Source organism: Pangasianodon hypophthalmus, chromosome 2 (assembly GCF_027358585.1).
Source record: "Pangasianodon hypophthalmus isolate fPanHyp1 chromosome 2, fPanHyp1.pri, whole genome shotgun sequence".
Taxonomy (NCBI): Eukaryota; Metazoa; Chordata; class Actinopteri; order Siluriformes; family Pangasiidae; genus Pangasianodon; species Pangasianodon hypophthalmus.
The window spans coordinates 29,832,392-29,851,761 of record NC_069711.1 but is presented as its reverse complement, the minus strand read 5'-3'; the positions used below and the strand labels follow the sequence as shown (position 1 = coordinate 29,851,761).

The 19,370-nt window shown below is 38.2% G+C and overlaps 1 protein-coding gene across 6 annotated transcripts in view; it reads left to right on the top strand.

Annotated features, from left to right (window-relative positions):
- mgat3b (beta-1,4-mannosyl-glycoprotein 4-beta-N-acetylglucosaminyltransferase b) overlaps positions 1 to 19,370 on the top strand; it is a 56,952-nt gene that overhangs the window by 1,110 nt on the left and 36,472 nt on the right. For 2 of the 6 annotated variants that reach the window (XM_053229965.1, XM_053229962.1), the window contains exon 1: positions 2 to 15,656. The exons of the other annotated variants lie outside the window; for them this stretch is intronic. The gene's annotated coding sequence lies outside the window, so the exon portion shown is untranslated. Of the gene's footprint in view, position 1; positions 15,657 to 19,370 lie in introns of those variants that run through there. 6 annotated transcript variants of the gene reach the window in all.

Genomic DNA, 19,370 nt, shown 5'->3' with positions numbered 1-19,370 from the left:
AGATACACACTTCTCATCAGCTCTTCCCTGTTTTTTTTTTTGTTTTTTTTTTCCAAGCAGGAGTGTAAAGTAAGTCTTTGAGGGCTGTGTGCTTTCTGGATCCTTGATAACATGACAAGCTGCATGTTTTTTTGTGTTTTTTTTGGCAAATGTGAGGTATGGGAATGGCTGCTATAACATAAGTGATATCAGGAAGTTGTCTCATGGACCTTCCACATCAAATGTAGCTATAGGCATTGTTAAAATGCATGGTGTGTGTTTTATTAATAAATTAAACATTGGCTTCAGTGGCAAATCTCTGTGCATACTAGGAACAAAACACTTTGGGGCATGTTCTGTCGGGACATGCAGCTAATTTGTAGACTAACCCTTTGAAGTCTAAAAAAATAAATGTTTTGCTATAGATTTAGTTTTGCTGTATTAAACCACCTTAAATGTTTTAATGTTTATCTTTTTTTATTTTGTTATTTTTTAAATGTAAGATACTGTATTATTGTGTAAAGTGCTTGTACAACCCACAAATAAGAAAAAAAAAGCACCTATAAAAAATATTTTATATAAGCAAAGAACTCTAGTGAACTAGTTACAAATAAAATAGATCAGTCATTGGCATTTTTTTTTCAGTCTCTCAGTCCTTCCTTTTTTCAGTCTCTCAGTCCTTCCTTTTTTCAGTCTCTCAGTCCTTCCTTTTTTCAGTCTCTCAGTCCACCATAAATGCAAAATATAAACTTTAAAAATGAGAAACAAGAAACTTTAGTGAACTATTTACAGGTAAAACAGGCTTTTTGTCAGTCTGGGCAGCCCTCCAATGTCAGAGGCTATGTTTACATTCACATCAAATTCCGTTTAAGGTCTATATTCGGGTTGCAGCCGTATTCCGAATACGATGTTTATATGTGTACAGGCATCAGAATATTCCTGTATACATGGTTGCTGTAAGTATGCTTGAGTTGCCATTCCTGAAAAGCATCTGTTAGCACCCACAATTCCTTGTGGACTGAGCGTGTACATATATCTTCCTTCAGTGGATTATCTGAATAAGGTGTTTACATGCAACAAATTTCCGATTAAAACAGGCATATTCCAGGGATGGGAATTAGAATTTGAGGAATCAGAATATTGTCTTAATCTGAATCGGACAATCAGATTACAGTGTTTACATGATTCAGTGCTAATTAGAATATTGGCAAATTCAGATTAATATCAGAAGATTGATGTGCATGTAAACGTATTCGGTGTCCTTTAGCTATGCCATTTTTCAAAGCAGTTCCAGTCCACAATGAGGCACAGTGCCACGTCACAGGCCTTGTGGATCAGCACTGTATAGACATAAGAATAGAAGATATATAATATATAAAATCTGTATATTTTGTTGTTTCATGGATGAGACTATATTACTACAAACCTTCATAAATGTATAAGTACCCAGAATTATTTATTTATTTGTTTGTTTGTTTTACTATTTGATATCTGGAATGTTGCTTAAAACATTCTCCCTTTATTGTTAGAGTGGATCAGTTGTGTTTTGCATTCACATTATGCCATTTTGTGTTTAAATTTTTTATGAACAAAGTTAAAAAGCTGCCCTTAGACTTCCATTGTAAGTCAGTTTCAGCATCATCACTTATGTACTTCATAAGAAAAACACGGAATGGTATAAAGAAGTGAGGCTGGGGCTGATCTCTTTCTAGCCCAGACTGTAGCTTCATGCAGACTATCAGTCGTGTCAGGTGATGACACAGCGTGAAACACCCCCTGGATTTGATCTCCATTTGAGCCGATATTTTACAGCCCACTTCGCTGACACACGTGTGACGCATCATCAGCAGTGATTGAGAAGGCACATTTGAAATACAGTTGTGGGTGTAGTGAACATGAATGAGGTGGATTTTTATCATCCAAAGCTAAAAGTAGACAGACTAAGTACAGACTGTCCAATCAAAGTACCAAACACACACACAGACAGTCATCAGAACCGTAAGTTTGGTGTGTTTGTGTGTGTTTTTCTTCTATGACTTTCCTGGTGCTAGATCTTGACTGACGTCAGTTTTTCCATAGTTTGTACCTCAATCTATTAACCCCAGCTGAAGAACACCTCAGATTTGAATCAGCTCCTGACTGAATAATTATCATGCTTGGTTACAAATACGACAGATGTTCCTACAACCTATTAATCTCACAGTCTTCTGTGAGAAATATAAAAACGGAATTTATGTATAAAGTGATTCTTGATAAAGTGTTTAAAGCTTGCCTGGGCTTTCAGGCCACTTGACGCTGACGGTTTTCCAGTGTGGACCTTCTCAACTCCAGTCTCAGAGGCTCACTGCTTTGCATAGCTTCAAGGTCTCCTAACTCCCAACACATCTGATCTAGTTCATCAGCTCATTATTAAGTGCTTCGTGGGTTGGATGAGATGTGTTAGGAGCTGTGAATTCTTGGAATTGTGCGGAGCCCTGGAGTGGAGATCAGAAAATGTGCAGTCATTGTCCAGAACAAGGCTTGATTTCTTCTTAACCTGACCACTTGGGTCAGCACAGTTAGTGCTGCCTCTGTGTTGGAGTATATGTGATTAAGGGGAAGGAGTTGATGTAGGGACTCCCGCTCTCGTATATGCCTGATGTTTTATTATTTTTGCACATTAAAACATTGTCTGAAGCGGCAGCATTAAGCTTTAATAAATTGTGTCCACGATGGCTGCTTACGTTCCTCAGAAATGACTCACGGTCTCGGATACTCTGTCTACAACCTGTGACTGGTACTTTTTATGCACGCTTCAGTATCTTGATCTTGGTTCTGATTGGCCATCCTGAATTTGACTGCAGTCTTCAGTCTGGTTGGGTTTCTGACAGTCAAACATTTGAACACAGTGAGCTTCTCAAGGCGAGATATAGTCTCCAGAAGTTCACTGCATCACAACTTACTAGAGAGCTTTGTTTGAAGTGGCTATTAGCAAGTAAACGTGGTTGGCTGGCCGGGTGTAGTGTCAGTCAAACAACCTTTTCCTGTGAAAGTACCTGGTCACATCCAATGATGGTGTGCCAGACTCTCTAGGGAAAGCTAGAACTTCTGAGAGCACTCAGAAATTACATATCCGGACACCAGATTTGGATGCTACAAGTCCGCAAGCTACAATAGCAACATAAATGCTGAACAGAGTTTGAAGAGAAGCTAACACCACTCATCCACAATTCCTTTTGTTTGTGTGACATTTCTATACCATTTCACTGACATTTTACGGGCTGACATGCAAACCTGATAGGGATGTAATTTTTCAGCCTTAGAGGGCCTAGAGGGCATTTCACCTCATTTTACACCCCATTCATCCTGCCATCCTATAGACAAGGCCTTTAAAGGTTGAATTTGGTGTACTGGAATTGTGAAAATGTGAAGCTCTTGGGTCTTGGCCCTGCAGGACAAGGACTCTGACACCTTTGTCTCACAATATCATTTGGTTCAAAATGGCCGTCCCAGATGGTGCCTCAGTTGCCAGTAAATGCTGATTAGAGGAGCCATTTCGACTCTGAGGGCTCCAGCTCGTGATTTGGGCTTCAGACCACATTTTGTAAGAGGCTGTTTGGCAACAATGTGCATATTGGTACACAACACATCAAGTATAGCTCACTCTTTCTCTCTCTCTCTGATATGACGTATATCTCTAACGGGGCCTCTGGCAAAGTCTCTGTGCTTCTCTCACCTTCTCTTCTGCTTTTTCTGTTTACCCTGAGGTGTGTTCTCTGAGAATGACAGCTGCATGTAATGCAGCCACATATCTTTCTTGGAAAAGAAACAAGAGAGGTAAAGCAAGGATGGGAGAGGTGAAAGGAGAGACGAGAGCGCTCTCCCATGCTGTGTGTGACGAGACGGACTCCTCGTTAATTCTATCAGCAAGGGGTCTGATTCCTCTGAGCTGATGGAGCTCGAAGCTGAACCTTAAACCTTACCAGCCAAACTCGCAAACTCTAATACACACCGAAAATGTTCCACTTTCTATATCTATTGAGTGCTTCAGAATAAGAGCACATATGTGGGATTTCTTCCTGTATATCAGTGTTAACTGATTCACTGCTGATTCATTGTTGTCAGAACTGCCACTACTCTTATATTTAATGTGTAACGTTTGCTTTTAATTTTTGTGTAACATTTGATTTTACATACCAGGTATGTATAAAAAAAAAAAAAAAAGAAAAGAAAAGCAAAACCAGAAATGTTACAACTTTCCGTTATGTACACTTACACTATGGCGCCATTGAATTCTCCATTTTGATTGGTCAGAAGGCATTGATCAATTTTCTATAATAACAGCTGTAGTTCTGGCTGCAAGACAAACCACAGATTTTGTTAATGCCCTCGTTCTGATACGCTGTTGTTTCTATAGTAACAGCTCATTCACAGGGCTGATGCTCACATAGATGGATTAAAAATGTGGAGACATTTATTTTACACTTTTGGAAGGAGTCTCCAGTGCAAATGCTTTGTAACAGTCAGTTCCTTGTTTTTTGCAGATTTTAAAGGACATAAAAATCTTCAGGACAGAGGGCGTAGCTCTTTTTTGTTTCTCGGTAACATGGCAAGCCGCGTTTTTTTTTTTTTTTTGTCTAATTACCATCAGATAGAAACAAATATGAGTCTGTTGAGACTGTTCATAGCTGCTATAGCATAAGAGATTACAGGAACTTGTTTCGTAGATGTTCCACAACATTAAATGTAACCATAGCTGTTGTGTAATAGGAATAAAACACTACAGGACGTGCTGTAACACCACCTTGTTGTTGATTATTTTCCTTAAACAGCGTGTCTTGTTATGTATTTGTCCTTACTTAACAAGAACGTGTTAAATAACTCGACAATAGGTCGACAAAAGTTAACTGAATTATGCAAGTATTAAAACATAACAAAGCTAACAGATTTTATTTAATTAGTTAATTTTCAAATGTATTTCAGTATTTTAGGAAGTGAATTTCACCTAAATGTTTGCATAGTAGAGATAATGGCAATTTGTAATGCAGTAGTCTGTTATAAGCAACCCGTGTTTCTTTAAAGAAAGTTTCTCTTAATGGAGATCAACACAACTAATCATTTTTGGCTTTCTCAATTAATTAAACATAACTGATTCCGATAATGGTTCGCTTAGCTAAAGTTAGCTATTTGGCTAAAGTTAGACACCAATTTTCATTACCATGGTCCATGAACTCACAAGCTCAGCATTCATAATCTGGCATCAATTTTATTAATACATTTCAAGCTATGTGTACTTATATAGCCTTAAAAGACTCAAATAAGACTAAGGAGCAGTTTTATAGTTAATCAGTGAAAGGCTTATAATGTATAATGTGAAAGAAAATCCTATTTCTATTCACTATAACTCCTAAGGTTAATGTTCATAATTTTGGTTAAATAATTGTGATGAATCATTGTGATCTCAATATTGAGCTAAATGAATGTGAAGATCGTTTTAGCGGTTATCAGGCAGCTCTATTGTAATGGAAATATTGGCCAAGGATACAGATTACAGGAGCAATTTCTGATTAAGTAGCTCATTTTTTTTTGGTCTTGATCAGCAGTGTTTAATGGCGATGCTGAAAGCAGTGTGTGCTACAGATGGCGGAGATTTCGAAGGAGGCCTGCTGAGAGGAGATTTCTTCAGCGAAATCAGCAAAAAGCTCAGAATACTGAGGGATTAAACGCTAGTACTAGAAGGCTTTTTAATAAATCTGGAACCCCTGAAGGGTTTAAACCAGTGATATAAAAGACTAAAATGCTAAAGAGGCTAAATCTGTCCTGATGTACTCCTTGAGGTGCCTCAGTATTTGATGCTGAGCTCGGCTACTGTTTGATATGCTATACTAGCAACGCTGTAGCTGTTTGATTGCATTTTAATCAAATTATTTTGCTTATCTTTTTCAATTAACAACCAAAAGTTACATCTTATCATGCTTAACAAGAAGTGAAAGCTCTCAAGCCTTAATTAGCATGAAGCAAATCATGGCATGCTAATGGAGGGATGCTAGCATTCACTTCTTGTTAGCCGTATTAGCAGTGCTCTGCTGTAGATTCTTTTTGTGTGTCTGTTTTTGTCTGTATCTTTCTTGTCTTGTTGATTGTGTTCTCAGAGTTCTCTGTTTTTAGAAAGGTCTAGCTGTTTGGTTTTGTTTTAGCAAACTGATCAGTTATTTAGGGGCTGTATGGAAGAATTAGTTGCTGCTATTACAGCCAGTAATGCTATATAGTGTAGCTCTCTATCTCGTCAAAGCTTGGTATTATTGTAAAAAAAAAAAAAAAAATGGAAAGGTAGATAATTTTAAGTGTCTGTCATTGAGGAATATAGATAAATAGTGTTTGCTTCTCTAAAATAAGCTTAGTATTACAGCCTGTTTAGGAACAGTAGGCTTGGGACAATTTACGATGGTATCGGGAATCTCTGATAGATTCCAACGATCACGATAGCTATCATGTTGGATGGTTAAAATGTCTGTCAAAAAATATGGTGTCTGCATCTTTAATATTGACAAAAATAAAGTAACTCATAATATATGTTTTCTTTTCACCGATTTCATACCCTAAACCAAGCGTAACAGCCTGCTGTCTATCTTCGGAGCAGAGCAGCAAAACGTCTTTGTCTGATCTATCTTAGCCTCCCTTGTCCGTGCTGCTAAACAGATAAAGCTGTGAAAGTCTTCACTCTCACAACATGAGCCATGGTTTAAATTAAGAAAATGACACAACATGTTGTTTATCTTGTATAGCATCACTGTACAAGAATTCAATAAGGATCTCTGCTGCTGTTTACCAAAGAGCACATGCATGCATAGATTATAAAATTTTATTTCAATTTTATAATGAACTTAATTACAGCTAATAACTTGTTATATTTATTTACAGGCCCGACTTCAGTTTTGCAGCATTCTTGATCGGCTAATGAAGCCAAAAAAACTGAGCTACAACCAGCTCATAACCTGGTTCCGGTATTTTTATTTTTTTTTCACAATAATGATTTAATGTGTTACATATGTCTGGCCACGCTCCCTTCTTCCAACCACCCCCACCCCCGGAGCCACAGGCAATAGTTAGGGGGCACGATAGGACGATAGCATATTACAGATGATATCACGAGCCTTGTGGGAAAAACAGTGTTATTGGTTGACAACATCTGCCTGCGATGTAACCACTCGATTTGATGTTTTATTGAGTGATGAGGTGTTAGGACCTCGGGTGTTAGTCCAATCAACATTATGCCTATATAACTGGGGTACGTACAACACATTCAGGACAAAGACAGACCGGAACTACATCGCTAGATGAGAGATTATGCATACACTGTTAGCATGTCTTTTATGAACGCCTCACTTGTCTTTGCAACTGTGGTGCTATTTGCCAGGCACTTCAGAAATGATGGAACAGCTCCATCAGCTCACACTTGTCCCTGAGCTCTTTCTATATAAGGCACCACAGCTTGCACTCTCTCTCTCTCATATACACACACACACACACACGCGGACACTCTGTCAAAATGCAGGCACCAGAATAGCAGCCATTCTGCCTGGCTGCCTTTTGTCCTGTACGAGTCACCTTACTGAACATACCTACTTCAGGGAAAATGGTGCTGGCCTGGATTTGACCTCTTTGTGGCTTAGACACAGAGATGGATGATGGAATGTTCCATTTGAGTTCACTTACAGGGATGATGTGTAAATACAAGCCATGGAAAGGAACACACACACACACGCACACACTCACAAAAACAGCAATTACGAGAAAGGCAGTTCAAGCTAAGTTTAATCATCTTCTGAAACCGAATAAAAGCTTTATTCATTCTTTCAGGAAATTCCACATACTGTATAAGTCATTCCAGTGGGTTTTTTTCCTCAATTGTGTTTCCGGAAAGCTCTGTTTAGCCCGATGGACAGCCCCACAAATTCTGTCAGAAGCTTTTATTTAGTTAATCGCAAGTACGTCCCTGTTTGGGGCTTGTGTACGTACAAGTGAGTGTGTTTTTGTTTCCTCACCTTGCAAAAAAGGGCCAGCTTTAAAACAATGCAGATCATTTCATAGTAAAACCAAAAAAACAAATTTGGGTCTGGAGACGTCAGCCCTCAGAGAGAGAGAGAGAGAGAGAGATGGGAAGGGTAGGCAGCTGTTTGAGCCTCTTTGCCAGCCAGCTGTCTGCTGAGCTCAATAACTTGAACGAGGGATGAAGAAATATAGGAGGGAAGGACAGGCCTAATAAAGGGCAGGCCTTTCTTTGGGACCATATGTTGAAAATGAAAATTACACATTTGTGTGTGTGACACCTCAACTTTAAGAAAATAGAGACAGATTCCCAAAAGAGATGCAGACATGTTTTTATTAACTTGCCTAGATTATGAAATCCCCTTCTCAGTACATTGTGGTTCCACTTTTGTTCTCAGTTTTCCACGTGCTTTTGTTATTGCATTGATTTAGTTTCCTTTTCCCCTCTTAGTCCACTGGTTTTTTTTTTAGTTTGGTCTTTTATCTGTGTCCTGTTACTAGTTATTCGCACTTTTTTTTATATTCCCAGTGAATGTTCTATGGGGGTGTTTTTGCTTCTTGCCTTCTCCTGTGTTTCATATTTCATGCCAGTTCTGTGACACTAGTATGTACTTTTTTTAAAACCTTCGTGCATTTGTATCCAGTTTCTGTGTACTACTTGGTTTCAAGTTGTCACATAAGGAGGCAATTTAACAATCACAGCTGTAGAAAGGGTGCTGCAAGCACGAACAGTGATTTCTCGAGTCAAGAGCAATGACGAGGCTCTGGTTCGTCAAATGCCGTGACTGACTTTTACCTCAAGAGATGAGAATAACATGAATGATGCTTATGATCAAAGTGATTACCTATTTTCCATCGTAAATTGTTTTACCAATCTTTGATAAAGTGAGTTGTCGTTGATTTATTTTTTTATAATTTATTTACTGGATATTCATTTAGACACAAATGAAATCAATATATTGCAGCTGCTATTAGACAGAGTGATGGGGTTGGAATGGATGCTAGAACTTTACATGTGATTGAAATACATGCAGAGGTGAAACGTATTTCATTTCTGGAATACATAGTTTTTTAAAATGTTAGCATAGTGTATATAGTATAACTTTACTATATGCTATAATGTTAAAACTTCAGCACATGAAGGGTTTTCCCAGGCCGCCACTCATTTATCTTTGGTTTATTTACCTCAAACCGTAGCTCAGCTCAGCTACGGTTGCTAGCAAGTAATGGAAATCTGGTGTTGTAGTTCCAAAATACAAAAATTCAAGTATGGTGTTAGCTGAGTTACGGCATTTGTTGTAAGTGGAAAATTTCTGAAAGATGTAATTTGTAATTTGAACTCACAACTCTCAGGTCAGCAGCACACAGCCTTAAAAGCTAAGCGACAACTGCACTACACAGGCATAGTCACAAGAGCCAGCTTTCCATCCCACCCCGAGAAAAGCCTATAAAAGTCTAGATACCCTTTAAGAAGAAGAAAAAAAAAAAATTCCTCATAAAATGATTGGTGGCCTCTAGACACTTTACAGCTCGGGGACGTGAAAAAAAAAATCGACTGCCAGCCATAAAGTGTGAATGTTTTTCCCCTTAAAGTTGTTTTGAAGATTAAAAGTCCTTTAAGGACTGAAAGGGTAAAGCTTTAGACAAAAGGCACTTGGCAGTGGGAGAGGAAGGAAGGCGCACTGCTGGAGATCCGATGCAACATGTAGGGTGTTTATGAATAAAGCTTCTTTTCTGTTTGTGATTGGACCGAAACAAACTGGAGCCTTGTTTAGACTGGTGTCTTGCTTAGTGTCTCGGAGCATTTGAGCATAGCAGGCACAGGAATAAGATGCACCATAAACAGGAAGACAGGCAGTAAAGCAAATAATTGCATACACATATGTACTGTAGGTGTTTGCTTAACCAGTTACTGTCAAACCTATTGCACCTCGGAGTTTGAAACCAGACTTAGTCATTGTTTCTGGGAACAGCCATTTAAAGGTGCAATAACATACATAACAGGAATTAACTTGTCTTGCAGATGTTCCATAACATTAAACATAACCATAAATGGATAAAAAAAAAAGTGCACGTCATTCTTTAATAAATAAAAATGTAATCATTGGCAAATTGTTGTGGTGTAAGAGGAGTAAAACACTTCGGGGTGGTAATAGTAACGCCACTGTGCCTCGGACGCATCACAGCAACCTGTTGTTGATTATTTTTCCTATAACAGCACGCCCACAACGTGTTTCACGTGTGTAAAAATTGCTCACAAATGGCAGTTTTGTCTGATAAAAGGACATAAAATTTGCTAGATGTTTGGCATAATTATTTAGTTGTTTGTTTACAGTAGTATTGTTTTAATATTTAGCATTTAAACAATACACTTACTTAACATGACTTAATAATGAATAATTCATAATTAAAATAATGAATTATGATTTAAATGAAGCAAGAATAGCTGTGATTATCAGGGTAACCACTATTGCGCCATCCTACTTGGAATCTAGTCGGAAAATATAACAGCTATAAGCTTGATCCTATTTCTAGGAATATTTTACTATTTATTTTTATACTCTAGCTTGAAATTGTCTTGTTGTATAACTTTGTATAGCGTTTGCCCAATTAATGTATTTCTAGCAGAACAAATGAGCATCAAACTTGAAGTGAGTAAAATTGCTTAGAAAAAAGGTTAATCTTAATAATAAAGTAAATATATACTGTAATAATGTGATTTATGAGAAATATTAGATACTTTTGCACATATTCCCAGGATGTTTGCTTGATGAGATGGCTAGAAAATGGTGGAAGACACACAAACTGTAAACTATGAAAAAAGCTACAGTAGTAAAGTACGAGCTCAGACCGTTCAGGAAAGCTAGCGGAACATTTGTTCTTATTTTTCGAAAGCCACTGTTGTTTTTGTTTTTTTTTTTTCTTCAGCTGAAAGGAAGCCACAGTCCTGGTCTGTTCACTTCCACAAGCAAACAGTGTAAATCACAGTATCGAATTAAAACCCACACACAGCTGAGTAGTGACCAAAACAGTGGCCTCACTGTGCCGGAGCTGTACTAGCCGAACAGACAACAGCGCCGTGTTTGTCTGTAAATAAAGGACGTGTCACATTCGACTCGCCCTCACACATATTTGTGTTTCATGGGGTCTGTTTTAGAGTCGATGCCCTGAAGATATTTCATAAACAGCTTCTCAATTGCTGCTGCTGCTCTCTGTATGTGTGTGTGTGTGTGTGTGTGTGTGTGTGTGTGTGTGTGTGTGTGTGAGAAAATGTGTTGTATGTGGGCGACCCATCCTTGACTAAGCTCGCAATGCCGCATATATTAGTCGAGTCCGTTTATGGAATATGGGTTGTGAAATAGGAGAGAACTTGAGTCACGTCTTCGTTTCTGTAACTCCTTGACCAGAAAGCTGTGATTTCGGTCTGTAGCTCTTCTATTTTTTTTTAACCTCGACCAGTCTCTGAGGCAAAAAAAGCATTTTTTGGTCAGTTCTCCTGCCTACTCGTTTCTGAATAGCCTGCTGAACACCTACAACCATTAAACACACTCATGACCAGCCACTGAGTCAAAAAAAAAAACAGTGCAAAAATTCTTCTGGAGTTCAGTAATAGTATTTAGTATTTATATACAGTGCTTTGGAATTCTTGACTCTGATTGGTCAGAATTATCTTTCTGTAACAAGGCACACCACTGGTTTATATATTAATGCGCTTGTTCTAATATGTGAACGTTTCTATAGCAACGGTTCATTCACAGGGACTTGTACGCTCCACAAAATCCAGCATTAATAACAAACAGATATCTTATTTAGAACAACATCTAATCATTGATGTGGTTTTGTGTAAGTTTTCTATAACATTTATGTAACCTGTTATGGAAGGAGTCTCCAGTGTCGGTACGTTTTCCACCACGGGACAGGTTCCAGGACTTTTCTGGTTTCTCAGAAACATGTCGTGCTACATTTTTTTTGTCTTATTAACTTCGAGAGAGACAAAAAGAGGGTGGTGATGGGAACGACTGTGTATAGCATAATTATTATAATTATACGTGATGAAACATAATAATAAAATAACTGTAATTAACTTGTTTTGCAGATGATCCACAAGATTAGATGTAACTTTAAACGATTAAAAACATGATGTCATTCATTAATAAATTAAAAAGAAGCAGTAATAATTGATGTGGTGTGGCGTTGTTATTGGAAAATAACATAATAAAAATAATAAAACCTCTGGATCGTAACAGCGACTCTGCCTTACTCCTGTGTTTTATTGCTTACTATTTAGGGTAGAACTCTCAATGATTTGCAATAGATTATAAATATAATATGTGTCACTGGCTATTAGTATAATAACAGCATAGTGATGTGTGTATGTATAGAACTTTCCTTCCCGCATCTATATTTACTGCGTAGCTTGTGTAAATACACTGATTGGGTTAGTCGAAGTATTTGTAAGTGTGAGAGTGCTTCGTCTGGGCAAGTCCCTACACTGCCACTGTAATGTTTGGATTAAACTCCATTTGACTCGGGGAATTAAGAATGATTCATTTCTCCCATCCAGTGTGAAAGAAGAATGCTTTAAAGCTTGCTTTATCATGTTTCTGTAATTATGCGACTAGAAGACAAAGATCAACTTGTATGTGAGTGATGCTCTGTCTTTCTCTAAAATCCATCTGTCTGTCTACAGAACCTGAGAATCGATTTCATAGAGTAGTAGGAATGTTGCCTGATTATTTCTCAAATGATTATTATAGTGAAAATCTAATTAACCCAGTTTTCTCATTACCCCAAATGTAGTCGATCAGCCAGCATTTCACTTCACTTCTGTGTTTTGACATTTTCATATTGAGTTTGCACTGAAACTACCAGGCTGTTGTAGCTCACAAGAAGTTGAATCTCTCACCCAAAATCTTTCCTTGCTCACATTCCTTATGTCCTCCTTTCCTTCCTTTCTCACTTACATTCTCCTTCCTTCCTTCCTTCCTTCCTCACTTACTTTCCCCTTGCTCACTTTCTTTCTCCTTCCTTTCTATGTTACTTTCTCCTTCCTTCATTTTCTTTCTTCCTTCCTTCTTTAGTTACTTACTTTACTTTCTCCTTCCTTCCTTCCTTCCTTCCTCACTTACTTTCTATTTCCTTCAGTGTCTTCATTACTTCCTTACTTACTTACTTTCTCCTTCCTTCCTGCCTCAATTACTTTCTCCTTCCTTCCTTCCTTCCTTCCTGCCTCAATTACTTTCTCCTTCCTTCCTTCCTTCCTTCCTGCCTCAATTACTTTCTCCTTCCGTCCTTCCTTCTGTCCTTCTTTCCTTTTGACCTTCCTTCCTTCCTGCCTCAGTTACTTTTTCTTTCCTTCATCACTTTCTCTTGCTCCTTCCATTCTTCCTTCCTTCCTTCCTTCCTCACTTACTTTCTCCTTCTTTTTTCCACTTTCTCTTCCTCCTTCCGCCAAAAATATATTCATCAATATGTGTCCAGTTCTTCTGTGAAATTATGAAGACTTGCTGATGGTTTAGGACACAGTATGACTTACTGAAATCTATAAAATTGAACAAAACGTCACCATGAAGCTCAACAGTAAAACACGGGGCAGCAGTTTGATATCGATCCACCACCTGAGCCCCGTCTCCCAAAGTTTGGACGTGAAATTGTGCTGGAAGCTGGACGTCAGCATGCAGATGATAATATAATTTTGAAAATAAATGTGTAAATATGGACTCTGTTTTACAAAATCGGTTATTTAAAATTGTGTAGCTTAACATCGTTGGCTACATTAGCCTCCATTCGACAACAAACAACTTTTGATTGATCTACATTTGGATACGCGACAATTGTGTAAATGAGATTTATGAAACATTCATTTTGGATGTGGTACTGCAACTTATTTCTCATATTTGTCAGATACGGCTGTTTTGTGTAACTTGGATTAACTGGATTAAGAAAACGTGACGTAATTAGGAAGGAGTCTCCAGTGTCAGTGCTTTGTTACAGTCAGTAAGTTTCCTGTTATGGGAAAGTCTTCAGAACAGATTTCCACTTTCTGATTTTTCAGTAGTATAACAAGTTGAGAGAAAAAAAGACGCTGGTGAGAGAACAGCTCTTAATAGCTGTTAAGTGTTGACTTGTCTTGTGGACGTTCCACGGCACTAAACAGGAATATAAATCATTATAATATGTCATTCCTAATAAATTAAAAGATGGTTGGCAAATCTTTGTGGTATGAGAGGAATGAAACATTTCAGGATATGCAACGTGTTACAGCCCTCACACCACTGCATCGTAGATTATTTTCTTATAACACCACGCCCTGTCTTGTTTTATTTCATATATAAAGTGTACCTGTACTGTGCTTGAATTATAGTTTCAGAGCTGGTATTTGGAGTCAGTTTCATTCTGAACTTTTGGACATTTTTAGCATTTATATCTTTACTGGCTAGATGCCATATTTTATTTCACTGGAAATCTAACGAACACCCAGCTATCACTCAGTGGCTCAAGGATACAGTGTCCTGCATTAAACTGTAAAAAAAATTAAATACTTTCTGAAACGGAACTTTGATAGATTCCTGGACAGACGGCAATCTTTTATAGCTTACTTTCAATTCTCTACAAACTCTGCCCCCCGACTAACTTTTCAACTTTTCATCTGACCTCTTCTCTCTCTCTCTCTCTCTCTCTCTCTCTCTCTCTCTCTCTCTTGCTCTCTCTGGCCAGGGGTGGGATTTAGTGTATTAATAGAGAAGGTATTGGGGAATAATAGGCTAGTGCTGTCTTATTCTCTTATACTTCTGTTTATCTGGGTTTGTTTAAAGTATTGGTTTCTGTCCGATTGTCTCACGTTTGTTACCTTACTCCATCTTCCTCGATAAAAAAGTTATAACAAAAAAAATTTGTATTTTTTAGAGCTAAATGTAATAGCAGTGTCTGAACATTTCCTCAGTGGAAGCGACAGTTTCACAAATGTATGGGCTTGCCATTTGCGAGAAGGACACATCCTTCAAATTTGTGCCAAATAAAGGACCTTAGAAGACGGATGTCTTTGTGCTGCCTTTTGAACAGTACTCAGAACTGCCACCTACCTAGAGGACCTACTCCCAAGTGGAATTCAGGGTGAAGTGACGAGTGTCTGCTATAACAATAGCAATATTGGGTGTGTTGAATGTCTTACTATACTGTATGTGTGTACCGAGTATAATCCGATAGACACTAACCTGCTGCTCGAGTCCTTCATCACACTCTTCATGTTTCTGTTTTTCCAAGAACTAGGCCCACCATTATCTCTATCCCTGGCCACACCCTTTCTGTGTATTTGTTTGTAGAGCAATGGGCCACTGAGACATTATAGCTCCTGCATATCCTTGTCGCTTTCCCTAGGCAGAGATAATCTCGCCCTGTATGTGTGTAAAGTGTTATCAGGTTTGAGTTATGTTCATGTGTAGGCTCTCCCGCCAGTCACTTTGCCGCTCACCGTGGTTCCAAGGGCTGTCATGTAAATGTAAGATACGGTCATCTCAAAAGGAAAAGCTCATGTGAGTACGGAGTGATACTGGCCCAGCTTTAGGATCGTATGGAAATAGAAGCTGAGTGTGTGTGCCGCAGAGGGTGTGCCTTGGCGGACTGTTGTGTGGCGAAAAAGGGAATCTCAGGTGAGTCTTGCTGGAATGTGCTTGCGTGATTACCTACAGCTTTAATGTCACGTCTTTGTTCACACATCAAGTGTGTATCTTTTGAATTCTAAATGTGGCAAGTGATCTCCTCAGTTACAAGCTGGACTGCTTCAAAACAAGTCTGAACATTACAGGCTGGTGACAAAACTGAGCAGAGAGGCAAGTTTCTTCCTTTCTTTTCTGAGCAGCAGAGGTGTGATTCGGGGGAAAAAAAAGATAGAAACATTTCATAGTGTGAGATGGAGCTGCATCTGTTTTTTTTTTTTTTAAATAACAGTCTAGTACTCTTACAGTCTAGGCTCTGAATTGTCTGAGAGGTTTAATGATCTCCCAGTGTCTGCTCCTGCTTTTACACTTCAGACTTTACAAATTGCACCTTTAAATGTTTTCCTAGACCTGTAATACTAACATCATTTCAAATATACCTTCGAAAAAAATATGATTTGCGATTTTACCATGAAATGGATTTGCAGAGCTTCTTCATTTCAAGCTTCTGTTTGCAATTTTAAGGCCCTGAAATGAGCTCCGCCCCCAGTCAGAACAGACTGGCTCAGTTTTATCTAAAATATATAAAAGGGAACTTTTATATAAGATATACGTAGATTTAATAGACAGAGTAGACTTGTGGTTTAGGTGAGTGAGATTTGTTTCAGAAGGGGTTCTGTAATAACACAGCACTCCTTTAATGAAAATTAAGCTGATAATTATGCACTCCGGTTTGTCTTCATGTTTTCTCCTTCTTTTTTCCGCCCCAGTGTGCGTGTCTTCCTATATAGCGCTCTTAAGATATCATCTGCTCCTCTTAATCTGGTCTTTTGTGTGTGTCTCTTCCTTTTCTGAGTAATATTAACATGTCTGTCCCTGGATTAATGTCTTTATTCTGTCTTTTGATTCACCGCTCCTGTCCTTTCAGAAATTCTGCTAGTCAGTAGATTTTTCACTTCTCACTCTGCCAGACGGCACACACTCCCCACGGCTGTATCCAGATTCAGCGTAATGAGATGGATATGGTAATTAAAGTGCATGTAGATGGGTAAGAAGAATCCTGGATTAGCACTAACGTAGAGTTTTATTTCCCAAGAAAAGAAACAAGAGATTGTGGGTGTGTTGAAGTAGAGACTGTTGATGCTGCTAATGCAGAAAAAAGTGAATATCAAGTTAGTCTGTGTGTTTGTGTTTCGGGAAACATGACATTATGATCACCAAAGCAGGTTTCACACACAGAAGTAGAGTATCGGAAGGAAGGAAGGAAGGAAGAAGAAGGAAGGAAGGAATGGGAAGGAAGGAAGGCAGATGAAGGAAGTTGAAGGAAGGAAGACGGAGGAAGATGAAGGAAGGACGGCCGATGAAGGAAGGAAGACTGAGGAAGATGAAGGAAGACGTAGGACGGAATGAAGAAGAAGGAAGATGAAGGCAGGAAGGAAGATGAAGGAAGACGAAAGTAAGAAACTGAGGAAAGGAAGAGAAAGTACGAAATCGAGGAAGGAAAGAGAAAGTAAGAAATTGAGGAAAGGAAGAGAAAGTGATGAATGGAGGAAGAAAGGAAAGAGAAAGAAAGTGGGGAAGGAATGGGAGAAAGGAAGGAATGATAAAAAGGAAGGAAGGAAGGAGAGACAAAGTAAGGAAGGAAAGAAGATAGGAAGGAAGGAGGGATGGAAGGAAAAAGTAAGTGAGGAAGGAAAGATGGAAGGAAGGCAGGAATGAAGGAAGAGAAGGTATGAAAAAAGAGAGAGAGAAATTGAAAAAGGAAGGATAAAGAGAAAGTAAAGAAGGAGAAAGTGAGGAAGGAAGGTGACAGAGAGAGAAAAAAGAAACTGAGGAAGGAAGAAAGAAAGAAATGGAGAGAGGGAGTGAACTGAGATAGGGAGTCTCCTAACTGTTTAGATAACAGCTTTTCAAGATTGAACAAAATCCCCCAAAACTCAGTGCTGGCTCGTTATCCCACTGCCCTGCTGACACGCTATTATTCACTTCCTAATGTGTTTACGTTCTGTTTGAAATAAAACTGACATGTTTAACTTACAGAAATCATTCACTGGCCCATTTCAGGAAGCTATGGATTATATCTATGGATTATATCTAACTTTTTTTTTTTTTTTTTTGCATTTCATGCTGTTATGCAAGTAGTAAAATAATAACTATTTAATTATATGCACTTTTACAGACATAATCTTTTTGAAATTGTGTTGAGCAGCTCGTGATTTCCTTTTAAAACAACAGCTGTGTTATAAATAATTTCTTCATTGTTTTCTAATCTGTACTTAGTCTCTCATTTCCATTCTGATGCTGTATAATAATGTGTGTTTTATGGTTTTAGCTATGATTAGCTAGATCTGAGTTTAGCTAGTTTCAGACAGGCAGCTGTGGTGTAAACGAGAAAATGGCTGCCGAAGCGTCCTGATGTCAAAACATCTGCCTCTGCCTCATCAATAATATTTATCAGGTCATGTCGTTAAGCTTTATCTTTTACATGCTGACCTTTAAACAGGCCAAGAGAAGGAATTTTGAGCCTCCTGAAAGGTTAATGCTCAGGAACACCTGCCCTGAACCATTGTCATTCCCCAGGGTTCCCTTCAGGCCACACACACCTTTTCTTTATGACACCGGTTACCTTAGGTTACACAATCAAGTGCAAATTCCTTTCAGTGGTAGGACAACATAAATCTCAGAACACACCACTTATCAGCCTTGATAAGGGTTACTATGTCAGTGAATAACAAGAAAACATATCTCCAGTGGGCCCGGGAACAGTCAAAACAATTGTAACCTACTTAATAATAATATTAATAATATATTTTACAACACGAATTTTAAATTTAGATATTTTATTATGGTTTTAAATTGTTTTTCCCGCAGAAATGATATCTTACTTATATATATGTTGCAGGGATTGATTTAGGCTAAGAACCTTGCTCTTTCCTGTACAAAGTGCACTGCTGCCACGCAAGAAAAAAATCCCCTTCAGTATCTCGTTATTACGAGAAAACTTCTTGTTAATATGGAAAAAAAAATATTTTTACTATACTACAAGAAACCGTTTCATTATTATGAGAAAACATCTCATTATTACAAGATATGTACAGCTCATTAGTATGAAAAATATCTCTATTATGAGATATGTATATTGTTATTATTCTCATAGTTAGGAGGAATCATCTTGTATTTATAAAAAAAAAAGCATCTTGTTATTATGAGAGAAATATCTCGTTATGAGATATGTATCTCATTACTATTAGAAAACATCTTGTTATTATGAGACAAGCATCTCATTGTTATTAGAAAACATAGATATTATGAAAAGAAGCATCTTGTTACTATAAGAAAACATCTCATTATGAGAGAAGGATCTCATTATTAAGAGAAAAGCATCTTATTATGAGATAAATGTTAGAACAACATATTTAATGTAATGAATGTAATGAAATATGCTATAAAAAACATTTCTGGCGTTCATAAAAATGGCAGGGGAAAGTCTTCTCAGGAAGAATGGAGGTGATGGGAGGGACGTGTGTGTGTGTGTGTGTGTGTGTGTGTGTGTGTGTGTGTGTGTGTGTGTGTGTGTGTGTGTGTGTGTGGGTGGGTGGGTGGGTGGTTGATAGACTGAATAATAAGAGAGAAGGAGCCCATTGTATGGACAGAGTAAAGCTCTGATGGAACGAGATATTTGAGCTCGGAGAGGCCAACAAGGCTGGA